The sequence below is a fragment of the Phyllobates terribilis genome, unplaced genomic scaffold (assembly GCF_046119375.1).
Source record: "Phyllobates terribilis strain yellow unplaced genomic scaffold, ASM4611937v1 Scaffold_11__3_contigs__length_659146591, whole genome shotgun sequence".
Classification (NCBI taxonomy): Eukaryota; Metazoa; Chordata; class Amphibia; order Anura; family Dendrobatidae; genus Phyllobates; species Phyllobates terribilis.
Genome location: NW_027362771.1, coordinates 129296615 through 129305054, shown reverse-complemented (window position 1 = coordinate 129305054; position 8440 = coordinate 129296615).

Genomic DNA, 8440 nt, shown 5'->3' with positions numbered 1-8440 from the left:
GCTGAAGATAAATGGAACTGTAGCACCGAGGGCTCGGTTGCTACAGACGTATTGCACCTCACCCAGAGGTGTGATATCTCACTCTCAGATAAGGATGGAGTGTGGATCAGGACCCGACACCTGCATGCATTACACCACATTGCCGTGGGGCAGGGCGACCAATATGTTCCTGAGATGGGCACGACAGTCCCTGTCCCTGGCTGGAGTGGGGGGAGGGAACACTGAGGAAGGGGAACCCTGCAGTGCAGGAGCAGGGAGGAAGCAGTTCCTGGGTGCATTGAGAAGGGAGTATAAAAGGTGGGCACCATCTTAGTTCAGTGCAGAGAAGTCTGAGCAGAAGTGGCAGGGAGCAGGGGCTCTGCATGAGCTCTGCTCCGGAGGCGGGCCTAGTAACAGAGGCCCAGGCCTGCAAGAGGGAGAAGGAAGGAAGAGGAGCGGAGAAGGCTCCAGGAACGAGGAATGAAGGGATCCCAGGGGTGCGGACGGGCGAGTCGCCACCGCACGCCCGAATCCACCTGCGTGGAGGGGTCAGGCCAAAGGGGGAGACCGGTCCCCGAACTAGTGGAGGCAGGAAACGACCCTCAGCTAGAAACCGGAGGCTCTGACATTTTATGTGGCGCAGCCCCTTGCTCCACCCGCTAGGAAGGCACCACATAGGGTCAGGGAAACTGGCGCCAAGTTTACCAAGAGGAAGCCCGAGGCAGCCGGACAGAAGTGTTGGTAAGAAAGGCCAGACAAAGGACACACAAAGGGGGTCCTGTGAAGCGCTCCAAAGTTATCTGGGAGTTGTCTGAGCCCCTCACCTGGTGAGCACAGTACGACGTGGGCAGCCGTTACCTGCAGACGTGGTCTGGATAATAAGAACTGTGAGTAAAGGCCCTGAACTGCATCACTGACTCCGTGTCGATACTGCTGCTGCCCTGCACCATCACCCCCATCCTCCGCATACACTGCCCTGAGGCTATACTCCTCCCGTGGGGAGTTATGCTACGCTCTGCTGCACCCACAACACCAGCCTTAGCGGTCTGCCCTGTAGCGGCGGTTCACTCTGACCGCAATCCACGGGTGGCGTAGTCGGACATTTAAACATCAAAACCACATAAATAGTTCCGCCACTGGTTTGACCGCCCTGAGCCACGGAACCGGATCGCCGCCACGAAGACTACAACCACCAGCATCCACCAAAAAGGGTCCGGCTCCGGGTGTCCCAAGGCCCAGGGGGTGCGTCAGAACATTTTCATCACCTTTCACAATCACCAATGGGACAAGGCAGGGATGTCCTCTGTCCCCTCTCTTATACATCCTAGTGACGGAGCACCTGCTCTCATCAATTCGCCATAACCCCAATATTAGGTGGATTGAGGTGGGAGGCACCGAGTACAAGTGCTCTCTATTTGCTGATGATGTCCTAGTATATATCACTCAATCACATATATCCATCCCTGCTGTTATGGCTGAAATAGATCACTTTGTTACATGGTAAAATTTTAAAATCAATGCAGCGAAGTCTGAGGCCCTCGATGTCTCCCTCCCTAAATCCATATAGGATTCCATCCAGTCCAACTTTCCCTTTGCCTGGCCCTCACAGGGTATCAAATACTTAGGAATTCCTATTCATAGAGACCTCTCCCATCTATGTTATCTTAATTTTGGGCCATTTATTGAACAATTCCATACAGACCACGGTTGGCAAGTTAGAACTGTAAGATTCACTACGTGAACCACTGGTGTTTTGTGGAAAAGCACATGTACACCGCGTTCCAAATTATTATGCAAAAAGTGTTTAGGAGTGATAAGGGAAGAATTTGTTTTTTTGTCAGTTAAACTCATTGATGGTGATGTGTGTCAGGGCTCTTTATATCACTGTAAGCAATTGCAGACACCTGTGCTAATTAGTTTGGCAGGTGTGTCCAATGAAAGGCAAGACTACTTAAGAAGGCTCTCTCACATTATTAAGCAGCCTACATTTTCTGCCAAAATGGGAAAGAAAAAGGATGTGTCGGCTGCTGAGAAGCAACAAATTGTGGAGTGTTTAGGTCAAGGCATGACTACAATCAACATTGTGCGATGATCAGGATGAAGTGTCTTGGCAATCAAGAAGTATGTAGCTGATTCACAGTACACACGTGTGCGTGCTGATAAGGGCAAATTGAGGACTCTTTCCTACAGGCAATTACGTCAGGTTGAAAGAGCAGCGGCAAAAAAGCCTTGTCATAGCAGCAGACAAGTTTTTGAAGCTGCTTGTGCCTCCAACGTCCCCCGAACAACAAGATGCAGGGTCCTTCAGAGGTTTGCAGCTGTGCATACGCCATCCTGTCGACCTCCTCTATCCACTTCACACAAGCAGAAACGGCTCCAGTGGGCCAAACATTACATGAAGACTGATTTCAAAACTGTTTTGTTCACGGATGAGTGCCGTGCAGCGCTCGATGGTCCAGATGAATGGAGTGGAGGATGGCTGGTTGATGGACACCCCACGCAAACACGGCTACAGCGCCAACAAGGAGGAGGTGGAGTAATGTTTTGGGCTGGAATCATGGGGAGAGAGATTGTCGGCCCCTTTAGGATCCCTGAAGGCGCTAAAGATGAACTCCATAATGTATGTGGATTTTCTCAAACAGCACTTCCTGCCATGGTTCAAGAAGAAGAACCGTGTATTTCACAGCAAGATCATTTTTCTGCATGATAATGCACCATCTCATGCTGCACATAAAACATCTGCATCTCTGGCTGATATGGGCATAAAAGGGGACAAACTTATGGTGTGACCCCCATGCTCCCCTGACCTCTACCCCATTCAGAACCTTTGGAGCATCATTAAAAGGAGTGTCTATGATGGCGGGAGGCAGTTCACATCTAAGCAACAGCTCTGGGAGGGTATTCTGTCCTCATGCAAAACAATTGAAGCAGAAACCATCCAAAACCTGACAAATTCAATGGACGAGAGAGTTCAGAAGCTCCTTTCGAACAAGGGGTCCTATGTGAAAATGTAACATCACCTAGAATAAAGTTTTGAGTTGAAAACTGTTTGATTTCAGTTTCTAACAACCTGCTAATGCTTATAATTTCAAAAATGACCATTTTTTTGGTCTTTATTAAAATGAAAAGGTTGATCGAAAAGTTTGGGGGATCTAAGAGTGTGGCAACCCAGTAGTCATGATTACTTCGAATTCTGACAATATGAGGGTCATGCTGCAGGTAGTGCAGCAAGAAGGCACTTATGTGTCTTGCGCATCTCGGAGCCCCAAAATTATTTTCCGGGCTAGATGCAGCTAAAAATTATTTTTAATTTTAAATCTGGTGAAGCTTATTATAGATGGCCTAATAGGATCAGTGCTGCACACTGCTACAAAGCCCAAATTATTTTCCAGTCAAGATACAGATAAACATGATTAGTAATTTGAAAGCTTAAAACGGTTGGTAGGGTGATTTTAACCAATCATCAAGCTTTTACTCTCCCCAGGATGACACAGGGGTAGAAAAGTCGTTTCGGATCCATGATTTGTTCATCTTTATGAACGTGAGTCTGTCTACATTATCAGTGGAGAGCCGCGTGCGCTTATCTGTCAGCACACCACCAGCAGCGCTGAACACACGTTCAGACAGAACGCTGGCTGCGGGGCATGACAAGATCTCCAAGGCGTAAGTGGCTAGCTCCGGCCATTTATCCAGATTGGAAGCCCAAAAAGAGCAAGGGTCCAGTGACACAGTCGTGGCTTCAATGTTTACTTGGAGATACTCCTGTACCATCGTCTCTAGGCGTTGACTATGTGTCAGACTTCTTGTCTCCTGTGGCCTTGCAAAGGATGGGCTAAAAAAGTGGTGAAATGATTCCGCAAAATTGATGTTACCAGCAGATACTGTGGTTCTGTTACGGTTTGAGTGCTGAACACTTGACGGTCCCACGGTTGGCAAGTTGGAACTGTGAGATTCACTACGTGCACCACTGGTATTTTGTGGAAAAGCACATGTAAGATTCTGCAACAGTCTCTGCTGATACTCCTGCATGCGTGCATCCCTTTCTATGGCAGGAATAATTTCTGCAAATTTACTTTTGTACCGGGGATCTAACAGTGTGGCAACCCAGTAGTCAGGATTATTTCTAATTCTCACAATTCGAGGGTCATGTTGCAGGTAGTGCAGCAAGAAGGCACTCATGTGTGTTGCGCATCCAGGAGCACCAAGTCCCTGTTGTGTTGGTGGCGAGGTAACAATCATGCTTCCTTCCTCTGTCCTCTCCCCCCAACCTCGCACAACAGAAATGTGATCAAGGTCTCCCTCATCTGATGAGTCTTCCATCAGTTCGTCCTCCACTTCTTCCTGGGCTCCTGCACCTTCCTCACTAGTTTGGCTGCTACCATGCGCCCTGGTAAAATCATCTCCCCCACCCTCACATGCCTGCCGCCCTGGTGCTGCCGACCGTCTGGACCTTGCAGATGTTAGCCCTTCCGCATACAACTCCTCCTCCTCTACTTCCTCCACCTCCTCTTGTGCCACCACCTGACTCCGAATTCTGTTTAACATGTGCTCCAGCATGTAAATCACCGGAATAGTCATGCTGATAATGGCATCGTCAGCACTAAACATCTTCGTCGCCATTTCAAAACTGTGCAGAAGGGTGCATAGGTCCCTGATCTGAGACCACTCCTCCAGCGTGATTTGCCCCACCTCTGAATCTCGTTGGCCCAGGCTATACGTCAGAACGTATTGCACCAGGGCTTGTCGGTGCTGCCACAGTCGCTGCAACATGTGCAGAGTTGAATTCCACCGGGTAGGCACATCGCATTTTAGCCGGTGAAGTGGCAGGCCCAACGACTTCTGTAGAGATGTAAGTCGCTGAGCTGCGGGATGCGAACGGCGGAAGTGAGCACACAGCGACCGTGCCCTCTGCAGAAGGCCATCTAGTCTGGGATAGTGGGCTAAAAATTGCTGGACAACCAGGTTCAACACGTGAGCCATACAAGGCACGTGTGTGACATTGCCCCGGCGAAGGGCCGCACCCAGGTTTGCAGCATTGTCGCACACGGCCTTCCCTGGTTTCAGGTCCAGTGGAGACAACCATTCATGAAATTGGTTCTCCAGAGCTGACCACAACTCCTCAGCTGTGTGACTCACATTTCCCAGACATTTCAATGTAAAAACCGCCTGATGACGTTGAGCCCTACTGCCAGCATAGTAAGGAGGTGTGCAGGATCCCTTCTGCGCAGTTAGAAAGCTTGTGGCATGACCAGACAGGCTTTGGGTGCAGGTGGAAGACCGAGAGGAGGTTGAGGAGGCAGAAGCAGTGGAGGAAAAATGACATAAAGAGGATTGACGCACAACTCGTGGGGACGGCAAGACTTGGACAGCAGCCCCTTGTCCTGCTGTCACCATAGTTACCCAGTGCCCAGTCAGCGACATGTAACGCCCCTGTCCATGCCTACTCGTCCAAGTGTCTGTGGTGAAATGCACCCTGTCACACACAGAGTTTCTCAAAGAAGCGGTGATGTTGTGTGCGACATGCTGGTGGAGCGCAGGCACACCTTTCTTTGAGAAGTAGTGCCGACTGGGCATCTGGTACTGGGGCACTGCGACGGACATAAGGTCTCGAAAATCCTCTGTGTCCACCAGGCGGAAAGGCAGCATTTCTGTAGCCAAGAGCTTGCAGATGGTGAAATTCAACCTCTTAGCTTTCTCATGGCTAGGAGGAAATGGAGTTTTACTTGTCAACATCTGAGGGACCGAGGGCTGGCTATTGTGCTTAGACGGGGTTGATAAGGGTGTCCCCGGCAAACTGCCGGTCTGTGAGGAAGATGCAGGCGGACATGTTAGGTTGCCTTGATCCAAAGGTGGTGCTATCGATGTCGGACAGCGCTCAAGACCAGCTGGTGTTACCACCTCCAAAGAAAATGATGACCTGCCAATCACGCTGGCTGTTGCGGGTAAAGAGGTGGCAGGTCTGCGCCCCAAAACAGGTGTGACTGCTGTCCCCCCAGTCACAGAGGATGAAGAGGCCGCGGATGCACAAGATATGGCAGACGGTGGTTGGCCCGGCCGGCTAGACCGCATTGTAGCACACTGAGCTTCCCACTGCAACTTATGCTTCATGTCCATGTGCCGGTTCATGCATGAAGTACTCAAACTATGTATTTTTTGGCCTCTACTTAGCTTTTGCTGACAAATGTTACAGATAACACGAGTTGGGTCATCTTTATCGATCTGAAAAAATGCCCAGGCTATGCAAGGCTTAGCACCCATGCGACCTGAAGAGCCACCACGACTTGTGGTGAGAGGCAGAGTTGTGTTTGAGGATGCAGTTGTTGACGTGCTTCCAGTACTACGTCTCTGTCCAGGAAGGCGCAACCTGACCTCGTCGTCACTAGCATCTTCCTCCACCTCCTCTGCTGACCTCATCTCTTGGCTGACTGTGGGTTGACAGTAAGTGGGATCTCCGACCTCATCATCATCACCCTGTGCGTTATCACACCCGTCGTCCTCAGAGCCAACCTGTTCCTGCCCTGACAAAAAACTAAAGTTGTCGCTCCAATCAGGTATTTGAGTCTTATCATCGTCTTCCTCATTGTCTCCACCAACAGGAGTTACAGTTTGGGAATGAGGGTCTACATTATGGTCAGAACCTTCTGCGTCTGGTCCTGGATCCGACTCATAAAGATTCTGGGCATCAGTGCAGATCATTTCCTCGTCTGGATTCACAGAAGCGCTGGAGTCGACCTCTGATTCCCAGGCTATAGTATGAGTAAACAGCTCTGCAGACTCAACCATCTGTTCTACCTCATACTCAGACGGGCAGCTGGAGATTTGGGAGCTGTGAGGAACCAAGTGCGATTTGGGTGACACCTTTGAGGACTGGAGTATTTGTGATGTTGAAGTTGATGTGGAGGAGAGCCCACTTAAAGGAGCACTTGATATCCGTTGAAGCACCTGCTGTTTTTGTGCCTCATCTGGAATTTGTAGCGATTGGCGTGGCCGTAAGAAAGGGATCTTATCACATTGTCCGCTAAAAGAAGTAGACATTTTAGTTTGGCTGGAAGATGGTCTTTCTTCTGCACCTACCCCACGGACACAACCTTTTTTCCCCTTCCCAACACGCCTATTCCCCTTTCCACCAGCAGCAGGCCTTTTTCCACTCATTTTGGTGGTTAACTAATTCACAACTCTGGAGTTGTTTGCACAAAAAAACAATGGATGGTAACCGAGCAGAGCTGAGTGGCCAAACTGTGGTATTAGGCCAAAACTATTGGCTGGGTTAGATGCAGAAAAAAATTATTTTTAATTTGCAACCTGATGGAGGTCAGTATAGATGGACTAATAGACCAAGTCCCACACACCGCTAGAAGCCCAAATATTTTTTCAGAGCTAGATGCAGAACATTTTTTTATTCAATTTGCAACCTGATGGAGGTCAGTATAGATGGACTAATAGACCAAGTCCCACACACTGCTAGAAGCCCAAATATTTTTTCAGAGCTAGATGCAGAAAAAAATTATTTTTAATTTGCAACCTGATGGAGGTCAGTATAGATGGACTAATAGACCAAGTCCCACACACTGCTAGAAGCCCAAATATTTTTTCAGAGCTAGATGCAGAAAAAAATTATATTCAATTTGCAACCTGCTGGAGGTCAGTATAGAAGGACTAATAGACCAAGTCCCACACACTGCTAGAAGCCCAAATATTTTTTCAGAGCTAGATGCAGAAAAAAATTATTTTTAATTTGCAACCTGATGGAGGTCAGTATAGATGGACTAATAGACCAAGTCCCACACACTGCTAGAAGCCCAAATATTTTTTCAGAGCTAGATGCAGAAAAAAAATATTTTTAATTTGCAACCTGATGGAGGTCAGTATAGATGGACTAATAGAACAAGTCCCACACGCTGCTAGAAGCCCAAATATTTTTTCAGAGATAAATGAAGAAAAAAATTATTTTTAATTTGCAACCTGATGGAGGTCAGTATAGATGGACTAATAGACCAAGTCCCACACACTGCTAGAAGCCCAAATATTTTTTCAGAGCTAGATGCAGAAAAAAATTATTTTTAATTTGCAACCTGATGGAGGTCAGTATAGATGGACTAATAGACCAAGTCCCACACACCGCTAGAAGCCCAAATATTTTTTCAGAGCTAGATGCAGAAAAAAATTATATTCAATTTGCAACCTGCTGGAGGTCAGTATAGAAGGACTAATAGAACAAGTCCCACACACTGCTAGAAGCCCAAATATTTTTTCAGAGCTAAATGAAGAAAAAAATTATTTTTAATTTGCAACCTGATGGAGGTCAGTATAGATGGACTAATAGACCAAGTCCCACACACTGCTAGAAGCCCAAATATTTTTTCAGAGCTAGATGCAGAAAAAAATTATATTCAGTTTGCAACCTGATGGAGGTCAGTATAGATGGACTAATAGAATGATGCTATGCCCAAAAGATTTTACT